General features: G+C 39.6%; 1 protein-coding gene across 2 annotated transcripts in view; it reads left to right on the forward strand.

Annotated features, from left to right (window-relative positions):
• The window catches only part of MON2 (MON2 regulator of endosome-to-Golgi trafficking), a 1,036,128-nt gene that overhangs the window by 354,865 nt on the left and 655,103 nt on the right, over window positions 1-26,160 (forward strand). The window lies entirely within an intron of this gene.

Consider the following 26,160-nt stretch of genomic DNA (forward strand, 5'->3'; position numbering starts at 1 on the left):
ATGACCCAACAGGTTATAACACTCTTACTGCTCAGAAGAGCAAGTGATCCAGGATGGAATCACAAATGCAAACCCATGTCTAGCACTAGTCTCAGTACTGGCAACAACAAAAACAAAAGGATAGAAAAGCACTATCCAAACTACAATAAAAAAGTGAGTAGAAAATCTTATCTCTACATGGTGATGTTTTTCTTCTGGGGATAGGGAAGAAAAGGGTAGGTGACCCGTGACGTGTAGAGAATACCCAAAGGGCCCCTTCCTTTCCTCCTGTAAAGAGAAAGAAAAAGAACAAAGTTAAAAAGATAATATAGTAGAAAAATGACAATTACAGTTGTATCATGCAGTATTTACAGATTCATGAACATCAAAAACATCAAGCTATACATCTTGAATTAAGGCATAAAGAGCGAAGAGAGAAAGAAACATGTCACTGTTCCATAAGGTGTGTTGCTAACTCCTCATCTATATTGTGCCCTAGCGGGTACTTTGTCTCAAGATTTAAGATCCATTTGGATTCTCTTTTTCTGAGTACCAGCTCCCTGTTACCACCTCTTACACTGCCCACTACCTGTTCAATAACAAAGTACTTGAGTAATGAGCTGTTAGATGAATGATACTCAGCAAAGTGTCTAGCCACTGGGTAATGGCTGTCTTTGTTATTTATGGCCCTAAGGTGTTCTAGGACCCTTTTCTTGGCCATGTGAGTAGTACTCCCCACATACCATTTCTGGCATGGGCAGACTAACACATATATGGCATAGGTGGAACTACACGTGAGGAATTGTGATATGGTATTTTTCTTGGGAGTGTGTGGTACACTGAATTCGTTAACCATATTACTTGTTTTACAAGCCTTACAGTGACCGCAAGGATAAAATCCCTTTAGGTTATGCATGGATGTAAGGTGTGGTTCAGATATGTCACTGTGCATCAGGATGTTTCTTAGACTATGTCCTTTCCTATATGTGATTTTCGGTCTATTGCTAATGGCAGGACCTACTATACTGTCACTTTTAAGGATATTCCAGTTGTCATTGAGAATTTTCTTTATTCTGCTCGAGCTACTGTTGTATGTAAGAATAACTCGTGTCTCTGATGATTCTGCAGGCTTCTCTTTAGTTTTCAGGGTACTCTTTCTGTCTATATCTTTGAGTTTAGAGACAGCTCTGTCTAGTACCCATTTAGGGTAACCGCGCTCTCTAAACCGATCCAGCATGATCATTTCTTCAATTTTATAGTTCGTATCAGTACTGCAATTTCTTCTTGCTCTCAGTAACTCCCCATATGGTATACTCCACTTTAGTGTTTCAGGGTGGTGACTGTGAGCGTGTAGGATACTGTTCCCTGCAGTTTCTTTCCGAAACAGTTTAGTCTCAAGTGTATTGTTGACAGCTCTAACTTGGACATCGAGGAAATCTATTTCCTCCTTGTTGATGTTATATGTCAATACAATATTAAGTGTGTTATTATTGAGTTGCTGGATAAACTCGACTGCTTCTTCTTCGCTCCCCTCCCATATTACAAAAAGATCGTCTATGTAACGGAGCCAAGTATTAACCTGTTTGAGGTGCTGAGAGAGGTCAACATCTTTTCTCACCTCCTCTTCCCATAGGCCTAAAAAGAGGTTAGCAAAGCTAGGGGCAAAGCAAGTACCCATGGCGGTCCCTAGGGTCTGTCTGAACAGTTCACCATTGAACATAAAAATGTTATTTTGTAGACATAGTAACATCATATCAATGAGCATTTTAGTATGTTCAGAATACATGATATTTCTCTCATTCAGAAAGTGGGTACACGCACAAATCCCCTGATCATGATCAATGATGGTATATAAGCTGGAAACATCCATAGTGATAAAAATATAGTTGGTTTGCCATTGTATGTTCTCAAGTTTACATAAAAAGTCTTTAGTATCTCTAACGTATGAGGGGAGTTTGGTAACATAATTTTGCAAGAAAAAATCTACATACTTAGAGATATTTTCGAAAACACTTCCCACAGATGAAACAATAGGTCTCCCTGGGGGAACAGTAGGATTTTTGTGTACTTTGGGGAGGAAATATATAATCGGAAGTTTGGGATAATCTTTCTTTAAATATAAGTATTCCTCCCACGTAATTATTCCTTCTCTTTGCCAGGCTGATAGTTTATCCCAGGTAACCAATATACTGTCATTGTAAGTCTTGGTGTTAGTTCTTTCTTTAAAATCTGTTGTTTTTCAACTGTCTGTGTGCTTCCGTTATGTACATGGATTTGCTAAGTAGAACAATGTTCCCTCCCTTATCCGCAGGGCGGATAACGATATCCTTGTCATTTGCTAGTGATGAGATAATAGATCTTTGTTTAAATGTGAGATTACCACACACAAAATTATGGTTGGATTTCTCATGTTTATGTTCAATGAGAGCTTTAGTGACAACCTCATGAAAAGTATCCACACTATCGTGTGGGAGATTCGGATAAAAGATAGAACGGGGTTTGAAAGGTGTAGCAGCTGCTCTATCTATAACAATATCTTGGATTTCATGATTGCCATTCATATTGTCACCTTCAGTGTTCTGTTCAAGTTCTTGCATGGTGAGCAGCATATTGGTATCAGCTATCGTAAGGGCAATTTGTTCAGTGGTAGTCATAACCCTGGCATTGTCCTGCATATTCCCTTTCAGTTCATGCCATTTTTTCAGTTTTAACTTCCTTATAAACTTAAAAATGTCTATTCTCGTGTCGGAATAGTCGAAGATGGCAGTAGGGCAAAAGGTAAGACCTAGACATAGCGTTTTCTTCTCTAAATTGGACAAGGTACGGCTCGTGAGATTAACAATAGTTTTATTTACCATAGTGTCGTCCCACATATTTACATCTTCTTGTGTGAGCCCCCACGTCTGGTTCCCATTGGCTTTGTTTCGTTTCTGTGTCCTGTGTTTTCGTCTGTCCCTTCGTTGTTTGCTCCGCCCCTGCCTCTTCCTCTTCCTCTTCCTCTTCCTCGATATCCTCTCCCTCTTGGTGTTGGTTGGGAGGCAATGGTTTTCGTCTTCTCTTTGTTCCTCCTCAGGGTCCGGTACTCGTCTAAAAAAGTCGCAGGACGAGTGATTACTTCTACCTCTGAGGCTGTACTTGAGGTATGAACTGATGCATCAGTGTCAGAATCATCAGTTATGGCAATATTTACAGATGATTCGTTCCTTTCTTCTACCAAGGCAGCACTTGATTCTTTTGGCTGGAAATTGTAGAGGTGGTCGTACTTTCTACTGTATGTCAGAATTCGGCCACTTTCATAATCTGCGCAATCGCGGTGAAGTTTGCGTTGTTTTCTTAGTTTGATATCTTCTTCGTACTGACTCATTCTTTTTTTCATTTCTTCCAAAAATTTGGTGATGGTTGTTTGATCAGAGTACTTCTTAAAGTCTTCTTCTAATTCCAAGATATCTTTAATGGTGGCTTCCCTGTCTTCCCACGCATATTTAACGAGGATACATAGCATATTGTTTGAGCTAACTGCTGAATTTTCAGCCCATTCCTCTAACATCCGCGGATTGGGTGATTCATAGGAGGGTGTCGTATAAATGCGTAATCCTCGTGGGACCATTTTTTTGTCTACATAATCCTGAAGGGAAACCGCCTCCCACCACTTCGAAATTTCCAATTTCTTAAGTTTTTCATACTTTCTTAGTTGTATGTTCAATGTATTGTCTTTGTCTCTAGAAGGAATCACACTGCTTTGCGCTCTTCCTGGTGCTCTTGCCAGTAGTGTTTGTGCCGCTAGTCGTCTTGATGTTTCTTCTTCCATGACGCAAATACTGTGAGTCTAAATAAACAAATAATGTATGATTCTGTTGTGCCAATATCTGGCTCCTCTGATACCTCTGTATCCTCCTAGAACTTCCCCTCCGATGTGAAGGTTCCGATTGCTGCCTCTCTTTAAAAGGTACTCCAGCGTATAGAAGGAAATCCCAAGCACTCGAAGGTAAATAACGAGTTGCTATCAAATGTGCAGTCAATCGCTTCCGCAATACACGGCAGATGCCGTATGCCTTCTTAGACAGAATTTCCCTCCCAATCAGCCAACCAGAGATGCCCCCACTGCCGGTGCCACACTCGAAGGGCTCGCGGAAACGCAAACCCCCCGGACGCTACCCCGGTGTAAGGCTTACCTCTGGGACGCCGATCCGGGTGTCATCTGCAATCTGCACTGGGGTGTTACACGGGATACTCCGTCAATCTTGTTATGTTGAGGCCGCCGGCCGAGCTTCCTCCGTAAATTTCTGTAATGGATTCCGCCTTTCCTGGAAGCTCCGCCCGTAGATCGGTGGCGCGTGAAGCCAGTAAGGCACAGCTGGCGAACAATTCCGATCCAAAATGCAATAAATACGCGCTCTCAGAAGTACAAGGAGGATATTTAATTGAGGTACAGGCTACGCGTTTCGGAAGACAAACTTCCTTGATCACACGAAGAGCCGAATACAAAACACCCATTACATAGTGAAGGATACTAGACATAAACATAGGACAGCATAACAGCAAGTGTACTTCCGTGATTAGAAGTTTGTCGGCCATCTTGTAATGTCCACAGGTACATACATGCATATAATAAATGAAACTGGCAATAATGCATATAGGTGCATAGTGCACAAGAAAACATAGGAAATCCTAGTTTACAATAGCTGTGTACAATCTTTTGCTATTTCCTCATAGTGAAAGGAAAAAGTAAAGAGAAAGATAACGGGATAAGGATAACCGCCAAGTGGCTTAGCGCAACTGCATCTAAAAGCCCTAAATCCATACTCCCAATGTACCAGCAAGTGGAATAAACAGGATAGAAATCCAAATCAAAGCTGAAAGCTATACTAGCTATACTGGGAGTATGGATTTAGGGCTTTTAGATGCAGTTGCGCTAAGCCACTTGGCGGTTATCCTTATCCCGTTATCTTTCTCTTTACTTTTTCCTTTCACTATGAGGAAATAGCAAAAGATTGTACACAGCTATTGTAAACTAGGATTTCCTATGTTTTCTTGTGCACTATGCACCTATATGCATTATTGCCAGTTTCATTTATTATATGCATGTATGTACCTGTGGACATTACAAGATGGCCGACAAACTTCTAATCACGGAAGTACACTTGCTGTTATGCTGTCCTATGTTTATGTCTAGTATCCTTCACTATGTAATGGGTGTTTTGTATTCGGCTCTTCGTGTGATCAAGGAAGTTTGTCTTCCGAAACGCGTAGCCTGTACCTCAATTAAATATCCTCCTTGTACTTCTGAGAGCGCGTATTTATTGCATTTTGGATCGGAATATATATATACATATATATATATATATATATATATATAATATCTGGAGTCACGTACCGGAAGCAGTTCTCCATGTTTTGTACTCGAACCCATTTATATATTCAGACATGTAAAATATAGTGAAATAAATACTTTATGTATATCTTAAGGGTAGTAATTTACTAGTAGAGAAATATAATAAATATGTAGTTATGGTAAAGGCAAATTAAATTTCATTTATGTATTTTCTTGGTTCGCGATGCCATTCTGCACACTACCGGGCCTTACTTCCGGGTCCATGTAGGAATCGCGGCTCCAGCGTGATTTCAAATAGTTGTATTTCTGATAATGCACAATTTAGAATTATTACTTTACTATTTTGATTTTAAATATGTTCCATCACCTTGTTTGTTTCCAAGATGTAAATGCGGAATCGCGGTCCTCATGCGACTCTTTGTTTTTTATTTGTGATTTTAATATATATATATAAACAATAATAATTTTAAGTTCTCAGTTACAGTTTTGCTAAGATAGTAAAGAAACTTTTATAATAATAAAAAAAAAAATTAAAACTTTTTTTAATAATAATTTCAGGAGTTGCGGTACGGCCGCGTAGATTGCATGTGTGCGTAGGAGTGCGTAGGAGATGCAAATCTAAAGGTTTTTTTTGCAATAATATTATATATAGATATAGATTCATTTACTTTATTTTAAATGAAGAGGTACAGTTATTTGTATATCAATTTTAATAAGATACAACCAAATATCTTTCAAATGTAAAATTAAAAGAAGATGCAGAATCACGTTTGGTACGCAGTGCACCGCGTAGGAGTCGTGCACACAAAAAAGATTTGATTGGTTAAACATCCTGTCATCATTAACCTAGCCAGATCCCACCATCTTTCTTCTACTTTAAGGTGTGGTTCGCATCAGTCAAACTCATTCTAGAAGAACCTATTTTGCAGGTGGTTTGGTGTTTTTTTGATTTTCAATTCAAAATTTAAAATGGCAACATCTTTAGACCTGCATGAAGAAGAGGAGCAAAATCTTTTGGAGGAAGAAGAGGAGCAACCACAAAAGAAAAAGGAGAGTGTGGTGTGGGAATTTGTTTACAATTTCTGAGGGGCAGAAAAAAGTTAATGTGCAGAAGGTCACCTGCAACATTTGTAAGAAGGTGCTGTCTCTGGGATCCGAGAAGAAATATTCCTTTGGAACGTCTTCCATGTATAAACACCTGCAGACGATGCACTTGAACTGGCTTGCACGAGCAGAACTTTCAAGACTAATAGAAAATGAAGGTGCCAAAATGCTCAGGCTGGAACATCAAGACCGGGCAACAGGCTGCAGAACATTCCTCCAACACTGCCTGATTTTGCCAAGACTGGACTTTTTTGCCCAAAGTGTAATACAGGTTTGAGTGTGGGGGGAACAGGTTGTCCAAACCATGTTGGACACCATTAACCCCTTCAGTGCCACGCCCTTTCCCCCTCCTGTGCCGGGCGTTGCATTAGTGGGTGGGGTTCATGACGAGATAGTCTCGTCATGGGCACAGCGCGACCGTGCTCCATGACGAGACTATCTCGTCATGGGCACAGAAGAGATTAACAACCATTGTTGTTGATCCTTCCCCACCCCCCCCCCCCCCAAATAGGCATGCTGTTTTGTGCTTGTTTTTTTGTTTTAATTTTCAATTTTAAAAATAAAAAAACACCCAAAAATTAAAAAATAGTTCGAAAAAAATAGTTCTTGCGGAACCATTTATTCTGGTTTAAAAAAGATAAAGTAAATGTTGTGTGAATGGATTAGTGCATGGGTAGTGCCTGCGAGATTGGATGAGTGCATGGGTAGTGTCTGACTGAGTGCATGGGTAGTGCCTGCGAGATTGGATGAGTGCATGCGTAGTGCCTGGGTGATCGAATGAGTGCATGCGTAGTGCCTGAGTTAATGGTTTAGTGCAAGGGTTTGTGCCTGGGTGATTGGATGAGTGCATTGGTAGTGTGTGGGTGATTGAATGACTGCTTTCGTAGTGCCTGAATGAATGGATGAGTGCAAGGATAGTGTCTGAGTGATTGGATGAGTGCATGGGTGGTGCCTGAATGATTGGATAAGTGCATGGGTAGTGCCTGTGTGATTGGATGCGTGCATGGGTAGTGCCTGTGTGATTGGATGAGTGCATGGGTAGTGATTGGATGAGTGCATGGGTAGTGTCTGATCGATTGAGTGCATGGGTAGTGCGTGAGTGAATGGCTGAGTGCACGGATAGTACCTGGGTGATTGGATGAGTGCATGGGAACTGCCTGGGTGATTGGATGAGTGCATGGGTAGGGCCTGGGTGATTGGATAAGTGCATGGGTAGGGCCTGGGTGATTGGATAAGTGCATGGGTAGTGCCTGAGTGAGTTGTTGAGTGCAAGGATACTGCCAGAATGAGTGCATGGGTTGTTCCTGAGTAATTGGATGACTGCATGAGTAGTACCTGAGAGAATTGATGAGTGCATGGGTAGTGCCTGGGTGATTCAATGAGAACATGCGTAGTGCCTGAGTGAATGGTTGAGTGAAAGGAAAGTGCCTGGGTGATTGGATGACTGCATGGCTAGTGCCTTATATAATTGATGAGTGCATGGGCCTAGGTGATTGCATTAGTGCATCGATTGTGCCTGAGTGAACAGTTGAGTGCAATGATAGTGCTTGAATGATTGGATGGGTGCAAGGGTAGTGCCTGAGTGAATGGATGAGTGCAAGGATTGTGCCCGAGTGATTGGATGAGTGCTTGGGTAATGCCTGAGAGAAAGCATAAGTTCATGGGTAGTGCCTGAGTGATCGAATGAGTGCATGCATAGTGCCTGAGTGAATGTTTGAGTGCAAGGCGGTGCCTGGATCATTGCATGAGTGCATGGGTGGTGCTGAGAGAATGCATGAGTGAAAGCATAGTGCCCGAGAGAATGGATGAGTGTATGGGTAGTGCCTGAGTGCATAGTTGAGTGCAAGGATAGTGCCAGAGTGAGTGCATGGGTAGTGCCTGGGTGATTGTATGAGTGCATGGGTAGTGCCTGAGGGATTGGATGAGTGTATAGGTAGTGCCTGAGTGAATGGATGAGTGCAAGGATAGTGACGGTGTGATTGGATGAGTCCATGGGTAGTGCCTGAGTGATTGCATGAGTGCATCAGTAGTGCCTGAGGGAATGAATGAGTGCAAGAGTAGTGCCTGTGTCATTGGATGAGTGCATCTGTTTTGCCTGAGTGAATGGCTCAGTGCAAGAGTAGAGCTTTAGTGATTGGATGAGTGCATGGGTAGTGTGAAACCGGTATTCTGGTATGTGTAGGCTTCCTTTGATGTATCATGACACCACAAAGAAGCAATATCTCTCTCTCTTTCTCTCTCTCTCTCTCTCCTTGAGGAACACGGTGACAGTTGCAACAATGACATAAGAAGAGTTGGCCTTTCATATTTGCTTAGGCCTTAGTTTGTGTGGTGTCAGTGAATAATGAGGTTGCAAGAGAAAATTGAGGTTTAAAACATGATGGCAGATAGATCAGTGTATATTAGTGTCTGGAAAGGTACACTTAAAGTAGGTTGCATTAATTTAGGTGTCCGGTTTAAATGGAATGGGCAGTCTGTCAAGTTTGAATATCTGCGTGCTATCATCACTGAGGTATGTGTCTACTTCTACATGTATTCTGACACGTGTTGTGCATCTGATGACCCTAATTTGAAAACTATATAGCTTATCATACAGGTGCAAAAATCTTATCAGCCCTACTACAGCATTTAGTTGTAGAAGCAGACATCTCTTACCTATGTAAGTGTCACAGAAGCCCTCCAATGTAGAGTTCAATACCCACCTGTCCTGTAGGAGGAGGAGAAAGTAATACATATACTTTCTTGTACACACATTTAGAGAGCATGTGGTGGGAAACAGAGGTATTCTGGTAAGTGTAAGCTTCTTTTGATGTATCATGTCACCATATAGAGAGGCACAGATACACACATTGAGGTATTTTGAAACATGCTGAGCCTTACAACAGTGACATAGGAAGAGTTGGCCTTTCATATTTGCATAGGCCTAAGTTTGTGAGCTGTCTGTGAATAATGAAGCTGCAAGAAAAAAGTGAGGTTTTAAACATGTTTGCAGATGGATTAGTGTTTATGAAGCTCATGAATGTTTGAAAAAGTAGACTTTAAGTGGGCCGCATTAATTTAGGTGTCTGCTTTAAATGGAAAGTGCAGTCTGTCAAGTTTCAATATATGCGTGCTATCATGACTGAGCTATGTGTCTACTTCTACATGTATTCTGACTCATGTTGTGCACCCGATGACTGTTACTTAAAAACTATGTAGCTTGTCATACAGGTGCACACATAATATCAGTTCCACTAGAGCATTGTCACAGAAGCAGACATCTGTTACCTATTTATATGTCACAGTAGTCCTTGAATAGGGAGTTCTATACACACCTGCCCTGTATAATGAGAAGAAAGTAACATAAGAAAAGTACTTTTATTGGTGTATGCACTTTTGCAGAAAGTAAGTGTGATACTGCTACTCAAGAATAGGATGATCATTTTCAAATAGTCTAAAGATGAAGATTATTTATATTAGAAACAACTAACATATAAATACATTGTAAATATATCTCCAGTTTATCATGAATATTATATTATGTATTCTTACCTTTCAAATAATTTAGATACATCATTTAGTAAATCTATTTTAGAGTATTATTATCCTAAACAGCATAAAAAATGTTTTCAATCTTGAACAGTACCTACTATAAAAAAAAACTATTATTTAATGATAATATATTAGAGAAATTATAATATTACATTTTTGAGAACATAACATTAATTTATAATTAGATAACCTTCTCATTTTCCTTTTTTTGCTGTTCTCAGGTAGCACATAACTTCACCATACACAACGATTTGAATGTAGCATCATCATTGGGGGAAAAAAATAATCGAATTGATTGCACAAAAAAAACCAAATCAGCATAGTACGTCATTATAAATATGTGTAACTATGCGTTTTCCTATCTACACTTTCTTAATCACTTCTTTCATCTACACAAACTCTATATTTTTTATCACGAATGCTTTTGAAAAAATGTACAATCTCATTTACATCTGGTACCATATTGACAACAAAAGTATAAACTATTTGCTTTTAAACACAATTTACAAAATATTATATCTATTAGGTAAAATAATAATGCAAACACTAATTATAAATACTAATAGTTTGAACTGTTTTCTATTTTCTGTTGACGTCTTCCCCAATAGGCTGAATGATGTTCTCAAAACTCTGGCTGGAGAAATAACATATAAGAATTTGTTAATTGAAAAGGCAATCTAGGTTTGAATTCCAGGTGGGCATCATTGCTCTGTATCCATCCTTTGTTACACTTTAAATGAACAGTATAGTGTCTAGATGTTGTAGTAGGTTAATCATGGAAAATAATAGCCACTGTTGTAAAAGCTCTTCCTGAAATAGATATTTAACTTTCTTTAAAATCTGTAATTTTTGTTTCCAAATTTCTTCTATTTGCTTTACAACGTTGTGACATTAAAATGACATATTTCCCAAATCTTTCTATATGTAATGTAGACAACATATCTGATCTACAATGTGAACATATCATATCCTGATTTTCTGTTTTAATCAATTTGTTAAAAGTTACTGATTCGCAGTCTGGTATTGTTAAGAATAGGACTCGTTCTATTTGTATTTCAGTGGTAGAAGTAAATGAACACACTTCACACTTATGGTTCCATTTGTAACTTAGTTCAATGTGTATTCCTTTGTGTTCTAGTACTCCAAGCATGAGCATTAGAAATTCTTGCGCATCTTGTGCTATGTTTAGAGTAAATGTCAGAAGCAGTATGCATTTTACTTCTGTCACTTACCAACTGTTGAAATAAATGATGTTGTGCAGAACAAAATATTTTTTCAATATTTTCCAGGATTTTATGATGAAGATGTGGTAAATGGAACACAACATTCAGAATCACATTAGCATAACTGTTGATACCTGAACTGTTTTCCAACTGGTATCCTACAGTGTCATCAACACTTTCCTCTTTTTTTTTTCTTTACGCCTTAAACTTTCTCTTCAATTGTTTTCTTATTTTCAGCCTCAGTTGAATGTTTGACATATTTCCATTTTGGACACACTACACCTTTCCCATATATTGGATATTCACCTAAATGAGCAGCATAAAGTCTTCTTAAACAATTGTACTCTCTTACACAGTTTGCATCAGCACTATGCTTTTTCTGATCAAAATGTAACAAATACAAACCAGACAATGTTCTTACTCGAGACAAAGCAACATATGCCATTCCCTCTTTGAACGCTGTACTCACAATATTTACAAAAGCTCTTTCTATACTTAAACCTTGAGATTTATGAATAGTTACTGCATATGCTAGAGACAAAGGAAACTGTTGTCTATGAACATACAAGTCCTTTATAGGCAAAAATCGTACAACATAACGCCCAATAGGTCTTACCTCATTAATTTGTTCAAATTTTATAATAAAAGATTTTATTCCGGCTTTATTTTGAAAATGTACAAAATGAACGACTTTTGCCATTGCTCCATTTACTAATCCTTCTTCTACATTCAAATTACGCCTCAAAATTACTTGACAGTTTTTTACATACATGTAAAGTCTTTTCTGATCCTCCAGTTTTAAATACAGACTTTTCCAAAGAATCCAATTTAGCCCGTGGTTTCTCAGTAAGAAGAATTGTCACTCCCTGGTGTTCGATTTTGTCAATAGCTTTAATTTCCAGAATTTGTTGTTTTTCCAGTTTGAGAAGTTGTTCATTAAATGTAGAACACTCTTGCAGTGTAGACATTAGGCAAACTATAGACTTGTTTTCTACGAGCCAATTGTACAATACTTCTGCTGCTGTTTTTTCAGATGTAAACAAGTTACTAACTAGCTGACTTTCAAATACTTGTTTACCATGTTCCGTCAACATACCAATTCTTATGTCTTTAAGAATATCTCCATAATCTTCATCACTTGCTTGTCGCATATTCTTAACAAGTTCTTTATATTTCACATTTGAATTTGCTTCTCAAAGGAATTCTAGTAAATCATCCCACACATATTTAGCACAGCTAAGTGTTAGAAACCATGTGGGTGTACCTAGGTTTCTTAACATGCATTTAAGTTCACCATGACATCGATACCAGTATTCATTGGTGCTACGTTGGCATGCCATCAAATTCATTAACTGAGATTCAAAATTTTCATCTCTTTCTTGAACTTTGTCCAAGAACTCCTTAGCAGAAAGATGTAGAATATGAACTCCTGTTTTTAATATATGGTTTACTGCATATGAAAGTGCAGACAAATCTCTTTTAAACAGAAGATGAAATGTATATGGAATGCACTGCGAAAATCTTGGATCTAAACAATCTTGTTGATCGGTACTCTGATGCTGGAATCCGTACAGCCCACTCATCAAATCGTCCACCTTCTCCAGTGGAGAATAGCTGTGGAAAACAACAAGCTTCTAAACTTGTTTTCCCATACACTTATGGGAGTTCCCTTTGCTTCTTTCATTTTAACTAATTCAATACTGTTTTCTATGATTTTTTTCAAATGTAAAGGATGTATAGTGTAATGTTCACGAATCTCTTCACTCCTTGACTTGTCCACATTTTCAATTTGTCCACTTGAGGTTAGTGTTTCATTTTGTAAGCATATTACTTGTTCATCAATATTTACATTCTTATAATAAATATTATTCTGTACCTGGCATAATGTAGCCTTTTGAAGTTTGTTAACATCTACAAACTCTTGCCAGATTGTTTTACTCTTTGTTGGTACACCATTTACTAGAATGACTACTGGCTCATTTTCCTCTCTCTCTACACCAAGAGACCTTTTTGCAAATCTGTTGGTGGCAGCTTACCTGTTTTAGGCTCCATATGTACTGTGGACTGAAATTGGTGTAGATATTGAATAAGAATAGACTCATATACATTTAAATCTGCTAGTTCCTTAGGAATAGGTACCAACTCTAAGTTATGTACTCCTCTAGCTGGCATTTGTTTTCTTCTAATTTGTTGTAACAGTACTAACAAATAACTTGATCACTGGCCAACTCACACTGACCTTCTACAAACAAATAAAGACTCAATACCTGCCATATATCATTGTTTTCTTTTTCACTTTTTAAATATAAATCAACATGCCTTGTTTGACTTCTATAGTGAGTACTTCAACAATAAATATAATTCAGTTTTTCAGACAAAACTATGTTAAAACTTTGTAATTTCTTCTGCAAAATCATCAATACTAATCTCTTTCTCCTGTTCTTCAACGCCTACACTTATCAAACTCTCAGTTTCTCTACACTTTTCTTCAGAACCAAACAAATGAAACTGTATATCATCACAAACTTTCTGTACATGTTATATAGAACCGTGCAAAAGAGCTGTATTCATTTCACTTAAACATAATGCAGGACTTTTTACATAGTAAAGTCTTCTTGCTAACTTACGTATTTCAGAGTGGTGTACAGCTAATATTCTTAAATGATGAAAAGTACTTTGGCACACTTTTTCTTTAAAGACAAGCCAGAGAATGACCCTGCAACTTAGTATATTTTCTTATTTTACATGGATCTAGTCCTTGTAACATCGTAATCTTCTGTTTAACACTATTTTTTGCATATTGTCTTAAGAAAAATCATAATATGTCAATAGACTCCTGTTGAATACTGTAAATACTGTTACAATCCCACTTATATACATGAGCTTGTGTACGTTTTCTTTGAACCTCTTCCGCCATTACTTCCTCAATATTCCTAGGAACCATTTTTTCCTTCGGAATGGGAGAGCTATCTTTCACCTCATAACATCGACCACTAGCATCACCTGCATGTACTAATGCGTTCTCTTGAAAATAACCTTCTTCATTAAAGAAAGGCTCAGTACTGGAAGTGTGCTTCCATTCACCAGTAAAAGTTTTACAAAAGTTACTTCTATTAACAAGTCTTTTTCTTTTGCATTTCTCCTTCATAAACACCATTGTTTTTTCTAATGTTCTCATTCTCTTCAATATTCATATAAATAATTTTCGTTTCAATTCAAAAGCTCTATGTACTACACTTTCAATCTGTATCTTTTTCATATAAGCTGCTGAACTTCTTTTATTTTTTATTTACAATTTTTTTCATACATTTTGAATTACTCTACTTCTAAGCATTCTCCTTCTTATATCTATATGCACTTTTTGCCTTCTTGTGATATGCGTTGTTTTTCCATAAATTGATGTTGTTTTACCATGACAATTTTTGTTATAAAACTTTTCTTTTCAACATTTTTGCCATTTTTCAGTCTCTGTAAAATTGTTTTAATAAACTCTTTAGTTATCTTTACAGAAGAGTTTTTTTCCTGGATAACCTTCTCACCATCAACTAATTTCTTCTTTTCAGTCTTCTTTAAGTAGTACTGTTTTCTTTTTTCTCTTCTCTTTTCATGTTTTCCTGCCATATTCAATTTGTTTTCCAAATAAAATAAATATCTACAAAACAAAGAACAGTCAATAGTTTGTTACATCAATTAATAATTTTAAATGAATTATGTTAGAAAACCCCGGGCAACCGGGTTAGCAGTCACCCGGTTTTTCCCAACACAAGGGGTAGCTTGGCTCGAGCGGTCGGGGGTCAGGCACCGTGTTAAGCGTACGTCACACCCTCACAATAACCATGCGTGCATCCGTTCCAAAAACGACACTACACCGTAAAAATTTATGAAAATATATCTGTGTTTATCTTGTTTTCTCTTAGTTGCAGGTTAAATAAATAATAACACACTTACAGTACACAAAGCTTCTTCTGTAAAAAGGGTAGGTCAAATAAATAAGCTCAGATCATAAATAATCAATGAATAAATAGATGTGCATAAAATACATAGGCAAATAAATACTGCGAGGGAATAAATACTGTGAGACAATAAATACTGTGAGACAATAAATAGGATAAATACCAAGAATACAATACTCTCAATAAATATAAGCCATCAGTACACTTTCAAATCAGGTCACATTTGTGAGGTACTATGGGTTGATTTGGCCCAATCGCAGCTTGTGGTTATGTGGATGGCCTGAGGGTGTCTCACCTAGCTTGGATAAGGCTGAGGCTAAAACTGAGGTAGATCAAGGGTAATCTAGGAATCTGGCTCTCCCAAACTACACAACCCCTCACACAGGTCACTGTATCAGTCTCAGTCCACCCCTGGCACTCCCAGGCTGGTCCTAACACCTCTCTAGCTCCTAGGATGGTCTCTTAGGGCTCCACAGGGCCTTAGGCGCCCTCTATTCCACTTACTGCCCTCTTTATGAACTTCCGACACCGCCGGAGTCGTGTCGACGCCGTGAGGCGGTTCCGGTTCGATGTCGCTAGCCGGCCTCGGCTCGATGTCAGTTCTTGTCGACGCCGTGAGGCGGTTCCGGATCGATGTCGGCGGACGGCCTCGGCTCGATGTCAGTTCCTGTCGACGCCGTGAGGTGGTTCCGGATCGATGTCGGCGGGCGGCCTCGGCTCGATGTCGCTGGGCAGCCTCGATTCGATGTCGGTCTCCGGCGTCACAGGGACACGATCTCCCTACTTCCGGGTGTCTCCGGAGTGCGACTTCCACTCCCGACCTCCGGTGCTCTTCCCTTAAGGTTCCGGCGACTCCGGAGTGCGATCTCCACTCCCGACCTCCGGTGCTCCTTTCCTCAGGTTCCGGCGACTCCGGAGTGCGATCTCCACTCCCGACCTCCGGCACGATTCACCTCGGTCTCCGGCGACTCCGGAGGGCGGACTTCACTCCCCTGTCGACGCCGCACACTCGACCTCAGGTGACTTCCTCCTCGACCTCTGGTGTCTCCACGACCTCCGTCGGCACCCTCTCTCGACCTCTGGCGGCTCCGGGTATGACGTCTGCTTTCCAGTCAGCGCCGCTTCTTCACCTCCCGCCCCAGGTCTCTAGGCTTCTCGGCGTCGGACTCCAGGAAGATACCAATAGACAGGTCAGGAACTTGCTGTTCTTTACTTTCAAGGCCTGTTCCGGCTGTTCAGGTCCTTGAGTTGGTTCTTCTTGACTTTATCCCACACAGGGCTCTAGGCTGGGCTCAGTCAGTAGGGACTTAGGGACTAGTATCAAGGGTGGGTTTCTGGACCCCACTCCAGGCACAAGTTTCCACCCCTGCTGCCTCACTCCTTCCTCCTTCAGTGTTGTGCTGCTCTCCCTTCACCAGTCAGGTGCCAACTGCCTACTCCAACTGCCAACTCTGAGCTGGCTTCCCAACATTCTAAACCTGCCTCACACTGTCACAGGGTTCTAGAATGTTCTGGAAGGTACTAGTAGGTTCCAGTGATGTCACAGGTGACCATGGGTGGCCACCATTTTGTGTTTCAGGCCCTCAGACAGAAGTTCCAGGGGTAGGGAAAATGGCTCCCTGACCCTGCATCAACACTAAAAAGTCTGGTGGTTCCCAAAAAGGAAAAATGCTAACAGGGTTTGAGGCAAAAGTGGGACAAAATAAATAATGATGAGGAGGGACCACCCAAAGGGCTGACAGGTCTAACAAATTATATATTAATATTCATAATAATCAATAAGCAGTTGCTTACAATTACATTGGCATTCTCTTCATAACAAATAAATATATAGGATACTTAACTATGCACATTAGCAAAGCAGTAAATGGTTTAAAGTATGGGAGAAAACATTTATAAATTACAGTACACTTTTATTTTCAGCTCACAAATGTAGACCTAGGCAAATACGAAAGGCCAACTCTTCTTATGTCACTGATGTAAGTCTCACCATGTTTCTAAAGACCTCAAGGTGTGTGTCTGTGCCTCATTGTAGTGACATGATACATCAAAAGAAGCCGACAAATACCAGAATACCTCTGTTTCACACCACCTGCTCTCTAAATTTGTTTACAAGAAAATGTATTTATTAGTTTTGCCTCATTATATAGTGCAGGTGGATATTGAACTCTCTAGTCGAGGATTTTTCTGACTCCTACATAGGTAACAAATGTCTGCTTCAGCAACTGAATGCTCTAGTCTGACTGATAAGATTTGCGGACCTGTATGATAAGCTATATAGTTTTTAAGTTAGTGTCATCACATGCAGTACACGTGTCAAAATACATGTAGAAGTAGACACATATTTTAGTCATAATGGCACGCTGATATTTAAACTTGACAGACTGCCCTTTCCATTTAAACCAGGTACCTAAATGAATGCAACCTACTTTAAGTGTACCTTCCCAGACACTCATATGAACTAGCATAAACACTAATCCATCTGTGAATATTGTTAAACCTCACTTTTCTCTTGCAGCTTCGTTATTTACTGACCACTCACAAACTTAGGCCTAGGCTAATATGAAAGACCAACTCTTCTCATGTCTCTTTTGTAAGTCTCACCATGTTTGTGAGTTCCGCAATATGTGTGTCTGTGCCTCTTTGTGGTGAGATGATACATCAAAAGAAGACTACAAAAACCAGAATACCTCTGTTTCACACCCCATGCTCTCCAAATTTGTGTACAAGAAAGTGTATGTATTACTTTTTCCTCATTATACAGGGCAGGTGGATATTGTACTCTGTATTCGAGGGCTCCTGTGACACCTACATAGGTAACAGATATCTGCACCTGTATGAACAGCTACATAGTTTTTAAGTTAGGGTCATCAGATGCACAACACCTGTTAGAATAAATGTAGAAGGAGACACATAGCTCAGTCATGATAGCACGCAGAGTTTCAAACTTGACAGACTGCACTTTCCATTCAAAGCAAACACCTACATTTATGCAACCTACTTTAAGTGTACCTTTCCAGGCAGTCATATGAACTAACATGAACACTAATCCATCTGCCATCATGTTTTAAACCTCACGTTTCTCTTGCTCCTTCATTATTCACTGACACCTCACAAACTAAGGCCTAAGCAAGTATAAAAGACCAACTCTTCTCATGTCACTATTGTAAGTTTCATACTTATATACTTATTTCAAGTATATATGATGTTACAACGCATACTATCACAACGCATACCTTTATAACATGATTTTTACAGCGCAGCTTCCATTACAGTGCATACTATTACAATATAAGCCATTACAACATATGTACCATTGTAATGCCTTCGTCGTAATGAATGTTTTGCAAACGGAGAGTTATATAGACTGGGATTCGGTTTAATACATTTAACAACATGTTTTAAACCTCGTTTTTCTCTACTACTTTCATTACAGACTCAGGAAACACACATATTAGAATGCATAACCTATTTTAATCTTCATTTCAGTTCAATAAAATAGACTGCAGTACACGTTCCTACATTTGGTACCATAGTTCAAATTACTCTAATGCTTTGCAAGCTTTATAAATGATGCATTACAAAGTAAAAAATATCATTACAAACACTAAAGCACTCTTACACAATACATAACACACCTTACACATTAGTAACTCACCACTGAAATAGTATTGCAGAATATGAAAATATCAGAAACTCCTAATAGATTTTCTTTCCCACACAGTAAATGTGATGCACCACTCTCAACAGGGTAAAACCAGTAATGGCAAACTTTCCCTCTCTTTTTTCTCACACATGAATGTAAGTAACAAATCAAAATGCTCCCTTCAGTTTTTCAAATTCTAAAACCCATTTCTATTGGATACACATATTAACCGTTTATTACTCTCTTCTAAAAGTGCCCAATCTGATTCTGTAATTTACTGGATTCGCGATTCCTCCTCAGTACCGCAGTGTAGCGTCGGGATGGAGTCGCGAACCCTTAAGGAAGTTGCAAAACCTATTTGCAATAATGCTAGTATTATTTTTTAAGAACACACCATTTCTAAACCTAGTACTGATTTGGGAAAACTCACTTTAGAAGCAGATCACATATATATAATTTACCATTTCATATTTTAAAAGCACAGTGAACTTTCAAACCTTCCCTCATTCTGCCTAATGCTAGTTACCATGGTAACAGTTTCTGCAACATTTAACTTTACCAGCAGGTCAGAATTTCACTGTATTTCCAAATTAAGCACATTACCTTATAAATGCAAATTGTAGGTGTGGTGGACCTTTGCAAAATATTAGCTTATCCTGTCTACTGTACCTTTCAAACTTTTTTTCTATAACCAACCAGAAAGATGCTTGTTCAGCAAAGTAACATGCAAACTATTTTTTCAGTACACAAACTTTATGAACAACCAGTTGATTATCTGCTTTTTCTAAAACAGCATCTTCACCTTTTTAGATACCTCTCATTCTAACAACTGACTTACTCAGTATTTTGTTTCTTTCCACACATCCCTTCAAAAGGCTTACAGTATGGATTGTAGGACACAGCTGTTTTCTGGGGCAAAAAGTATGCTAAACACAGAGGTATTAACAAAGACCTAGGTTTGCAAAATGTGGATATTAAATGGATTGCACAGAGAGGATTAAAGTGGCACCAATTGATGTCTTTGGTTAAAACCTTTTTGCATCTCCAACCCCCTGACCTCATGATTGTGCACTGAAGTGGCAATGTGGGGCGGCTCCTCCATTATGGCGGAAGAGTGTTGCCCCACTGCTTTGAGCAGTGTAAGGAAAGGAAACATAAATTAATAACTTTTAGTTATCATCATTTTATGTTTCCTTCTTTTGCGGGCGGGAGGGAGGAGCTGCTCTGCTCACGTGGGGCAGGGCTGGAGAGGAGTGGTTTGCCCACTCCTAAGTGCGCAATGACTGTTTGGTCGGCCCCCTCGGGCCGCCCAAACCAGTCATGCACACTTTACACCTTCTCCATGCAGGCTGTGTTACAGGCTCAGGCTCACTTTTCTTGGTGGAGCGTCCCACCAGGATGCTCAAAACCAATCACAACGCCGCATTGCAGTGTTGTGATTGGTCAGGGGGGCCTTGCAGTTGTTCCTGGCTTCCTGTCCCACTCTACGAGAAGAGATCAGGAGCACGTAGCAGAGACGCAACGGCGGGAACTGCGTTAAGGTAAGTTTGCAGTTTTATTTTTTGGGGGGCTTTCTCTTAAGCTACTGCACGCCCCGACCCACATGCCCACACTCGCACCGCCACCCGCGGGTCATACCAGCCGCTACTGGTACCAATGACCTAGGCATATTGACTATGGTAGGGCTGGAAATTCTAATGAAGGATACCTTTGCACAACTGATGTTGCTTTTCCCTCATACTGTCTGTGTAAACTCTAATAGATGCCGAATACAGGAAAGGAAGTGGGCAAATCAATTCTGTCCTCAGATTGACAAAGCTAGGAAGCATGTTAATACAGCTGTTTTTGCTTACCTCAGAGACCATAACATGGGCTCCATCTATAACAACAATCTACGTTTTGACATGCATAACATCTACAGAGTGTCTCTCAACAACCTTAAGCTGTGCATCTGGATTTACATGTAGCTGCAACAAAGTCATAATGAACTTTTGTTAGAGCCACCCTATAATCCAACAGTGAAAGTTAAATATTTTTTAACATATATACTCTATAAATATTTTCCAGCTCGCGAGCCCGTCGCGAATCTGCAAAAGAAAAGCACAATTGCAAGATACTACAACACATTTCACTTTTCAACTTTGTTTTAATTTATATTTTTAGTATTTTGTCAATTTTAATGTGATTATGAAGTTCAGTCTCATTACCTCTATAAAAATGTTCAGAAATCTAACACTACCCTTGAAATTGAATAGTATTTATTTATTTATTTGAGGTGGATCCGTGAATCCACCGCAACGTTACACTGGGGGGGCCACGCTGAGCGTTGCGATAGGGTCGCGACTCCCACACGTGAGAAAAAAAAATATTTATTGCCCCCCACTTTCCTAGGCCGATTTTGACCCTGAGGACCCCATCCCCTGCGGCCCTGGCATTTTTTTCTTTCTTTTTTTTAATTTTTATGGGCATGTTTTGGCCCAGGGAACCCCATCCCCCGGGGTCTGCCCTGTAATTTTTAATTTAATTAGCCAATTTCGGCCCCTGGGCCAGGCCTTATTCTTTTTTTTTTTTTTTTTAAACAATGGGTAGGGGGCCTGAGAAGCCCCTTTAGCCGGGGGACCGCATCACCTGGGGCATGGCCAGGAGATTGGGGACCATGGGGGAGCCTCAAAGCCCCCGTAGTCCCTGCCGGCTCCCCGCTCCTGCAGGAGCCGGCATTGCTTTTGGGCAGAGGAACCTGCACACATGCAGCTCCCTCTATCCAAAAGAAATTCTGCTTCCATGAAGCAAAGCGCATCTTGCAATGGCATGGTGGGAGCAGTGCTCCCGCCATGCCATAGCAAACTGCGAAGTCTCGGGGTGGGGGGTGGGGTGGCACCCCAGGATATTGCTGGAGCCGGCCCTGGGGGTGGCGGTCTTATGTATAGCCCTTGGGAGGTGGTTCAACCAAGTCACAAGATGGCTGCGAGCACTTCCTGGTTGGAACTGTTGGCAGCCGATCAGATCACAGGCTCGAGATCAGGAGGGTTTGCGGATCTTCCAACTCTATATTTGTATATCTGAGAAATGTTTTCATTTCTCACAAACTGCTGAACAGATTTACACCATTTATCAAAAAGAGTGCACTCTGGACCAGGAGCTACCTTTCTGCCAAATTTGGTGTAATTACCTGCATCAACAGTTTCCTATGGAAATTAACATGGAGAAAAAGCGTTTTTGGACTCCTTATTTTTCCTGGCCCCCGCTTGACGAATCACCCCGAAATGTTCAACACAAAAGCTGAAGTGAGTGGGCCATTAGTTTAGAAAGTTTTGTGAAGATTTGTCAAACTGCACCAACGATATTGGAAAACCAAAAAATGGTTTTAGAATAGAAACAAGGTCCTAACTATAACTACCTACTGGCGATTGCCAGTAGGAGATTTATTTATATATATATATATATATATATATATATATATATATATATATATATATATATATATATATATATATATATATATATATATATATATATGATACAAACTCCAAATAAATGGAATGTCGACGCCGTGTCGTTTGGAAAAATAATTTTATGTCAGCTCTTAAGAGTCGGACGCGTTTCGCCTGCCCAGCAAGCTTGCTCACCAACAACTCCAATAAAGTTTTTTGCCACCATTTAAACTCGTGAATCAGTTCCGTGTCACATGGTAAACTACAACCATAAACAGTGAAGACATACTCGTAGTTTTTGATTACCACACATATTACACTCTTGTGCGTTATTCTCTAATGTGTTTAAAATTTGACATACAATGATAACTTAGCGGATAACACATATCATTTCTACAACGCTGCTCAATACTACAATAGCACATTTCTCCAGTGAGAATAGTTATTTTAAAATTACATTTCTCAATCATACGTACTACCCAAATCATAGGTTCAGTGACACAAATTACTCTCAATAATATTCAAAAGCTCATTTGACGGCCTATAAACATTAAAAAGTCGACATCTCTAGTGAGAATAATCATTCCGCTAGTGCCTCGAAATTAAAACGGTCTATCTGAGATCCAATGCGTCACAACTTATCAAGCATTTTTCACAGCAATACTACCCCAGTGGGTTATCATGTGAATTATCCCATCTTTACTTAGAATTAGGTTAATGTATTCACGCGCCAGTGCGCAGTCATTACCTTGTTTTTTCTTTAGAGTATACCATTGTGCATTAAATTTCCTTACTTGTTTGTCTCCACATTATTCAATATTCGTGAAAAGTGAGAACCAAAACCAAATTAAAAACATTGTTCCATTTTTACATAGCAAGAGAAAATAGGATCATAAGGAGAATTCATAAATACGTATACAAATCTTCTTCCACATTCAACCCCATAGGGGTTTTTGTGTTAAGCTTGATAATGTAACTAGATTCTAATCTGCGTAGGGTTTTCTGCCGATCACCCCCTCTAATGTTGATAGGTACAGCATCTATGACAAAATATGTCAAACCGCTCACATCTTTGTAATGTTTTTGACTGAAATGGCGGGCAACCGAATACGATTGGTCCGCATTCTTAATGGCCCGCAGATGTTGTAACACCCGCTTGTGTGCTTGGAGAATAGTGCTGCCTACGTACCTCAGGCCACAAGGGCACTGAAGCACGTAGACAGCAAACTCTGTTTTACAGGAGAATTGTCCCTTGATTTTCTGCTCCCTCTCCGTAAAGCCAGAGACATAACTGGTGGTATTCTTCCCAAAAGTACAGGCTTTGCACTTTGTGCATTTAATAAACCCATCTTCATATGTCATCAGTGATGTAATATCTGACGTCATCAGCAGAGGACTGCGGTCGCGTGAGTTATAGTTGCCCGCAGTAACTATAACGGGGGAATTTCATTGTTTTTTTACGAGTGAAATGTCCAGCTAACTATAACATGTGTGAAACCTATGGTTTTTTAAGTTAATTTGCAAGGTTTTTTAAATGCTAATTCGTAACTATAACGTGTGTGAAACCTATGGTTTTTTCAGTGAATTTGTACGGTTTTATAAATGCTAAGTTATGTATTTTTTTTTTTCTTTTTCAGGTTTTTCACCGTGCGCGCCCACGGTCCACCGTGTGCGCAACGTGCGCGCACCTCGTAATTAAAAAAAAAAAAAAAAAAAATAGTTTTTTTCGCCCTTGGGGGTCCTTCTGTGACCCCCTGACCAAGGCTAGGGGGTCAGCAACTGTCCACTCTGCCCCCTTTTCACGTTCTCCACCTTTGTTTTTCACCCCCTCAGACTGTGAGAGACAAAATGGCGGCCGACACTTCCTGGTTTCGACCGATTCGAATGTTTACCGACATCTAACAACCAATCAGAATTGCGCTCGCGCACGGCAGGGTGCGCGCACTGTGCGCGCACGGTGCGCGCGTATAGATATTGATATGCTTTTAAATGCTATTTTCTCAGGAAATACTGAACAGATTTACACCAGACCTGCAAAAGGCACTTCCTTGACCTTATGGCTACCTCTCTGCCAAATTCCACGTAATTCTGTTCAGCCGTTCGGGCTGTAGCTGCGTCTAAAGGTCCTATGGAACAATGCATGGGGAAAACGCGTTTTGGGACTCCCCCTTTTTCTCGGCGCCCACTTGACGAATCACCCCGAGACTTTCAGGGTAGGAGCTGAACGGAGCGCCCCATTAGTTTTGAAAATTTCGTGAGGATTTGTCAACCGGCGCCAAAGTTATTCAAAATAGAATTTTGAGATTTCCTATGGAAACTAGGTTGTAACTATAACTATCTACTGGCGACCGCCAGTAGATTATATATATATATATATATATATATATATATATATATATATATATATATATATATTTTACTTCCAATGATGCGGCACACAGGGATTCAGTTAAGTTTAGTTGATTTATTCAGCAAACACTCAACCAACGCGTTTCAGCCTCCTGGCTTTGTTCACGGTCAGTGAGCCCTCTTCTCTTTCTACATTTATACCATATAGCCACTATGAAGCATTATGGGATCTGTAGTTTCACATTGCAATTTACACAATCAACATACATTGTATGAGGGACAATTAGGCAATAAAGTTATTTAAATCAAAGCTGTTAATTCACATTGCAATTTATATGGTTCGCGCTAAGCAGCGAGTCACTTGAGGTCATGTGTATAGTACCATGAATCATTACTACTGTGAAAATGTAATATGTATTGGTATAGTACCATACAGTTCGCGCTAAGCAGCAGATATTTGTAAAGACATGTTAGGTGCCAAAAAATCACTATGTAAGTAATGTGATTCGATCTTGGTAAAGTAGCAAAAGGTTTTTGAGACTATAGCCCTCACTATGTAAGTAATGTGATTAGATCTTGGTAAAGTATCAAAAAGTTTTTGAGACTATAGCCCTCAGTGTGATTTGGTATAGTACCCCAATTTATAGTTACAGCAGTTTTAACATGTCTTTCTTGATCATTATACTAGTCCGTTCCAATTAATTCTCAGTCTAAATGTACATAAAGTTCCTCATCATTGTTCATCCCTTTCGGGGTCTTTGTTCTCAGTCGGATGATGCACTTAGATTCAATTTGGCGTAGTTTCTTTATACGATTTCCTCCTCGTTCATCTTGTGATATCATATGAATTCCAAAGAAACTCATCGCTCTCCAATTACTCCCTTGACATGACGCCATATGTTTGGCAGTGGCGTAGGTTACATCTTTATTTTTTACTGCTCTCACATGTTCAAGGATGCGTTTCTTCAACATACAGATTGTACTACCAATGTACCGCATCCCACAGTTACATTCAATTATGTATACCACATGTGTTGATGTGCATGTGATTCTTTGGTCTATTTTGAATATTTTGCCATCAGGTTCTGTAAATGATTTCATGTTTCTTCCGATCTTGCATGCTTTGCATGTGTTGCACTTCTTGAAGCCTCTTTGTTGGTGTTCTAGCCAATTCATTTGGTCACTTTCCTTAAAATGGCTTGGTACTAGTGCATCTTTCAGAGATTTGGTCTTTCTGTACGATACCATTGGTCCGTTACCTAATGTTTTCCCTATGTCAGGATCACCCGAAATCAGATGCCAATATTTCTTGATTTTATTTATTATTTGGCCACTTTCCTTGCTGTAGGTTGTCACAAATCTTGGTATTTGGTCCTTTTTCTGTATATTGCTTCTGGGTTTAAGAATTTCTGTTCTTGATTTCATATCAATCCTTCTTTTGGCTTTTTGTAGGTCTCTTTCATTGTAGCCTCTTGCTCTTAGTCTATCCATTGATGCTGCAATCTGATTGTCTGTGTCTTTTGGTTCAGAGCAATTCCGTTTTAATCGGGTGAACTCTCCATAGGGTATACTCTTAATCAGACTAGTCGGATGGAAGCTGGTGCCATGAAGA

This window comes from Triturus cristatus, chromosome 4_1, assembly GCF_964204655.1.
Source record: "Triturus cristatus chromosome 4_1, aTriCri1.1, whole genome shotgun sequence".
NCBI classification, from domain to species: domain Eukaryota; kingdom Metazoa; phylum Chordata; class Amphibia; order Caudata; family Salamandridae; genus Triturus; species Triturus cristatus.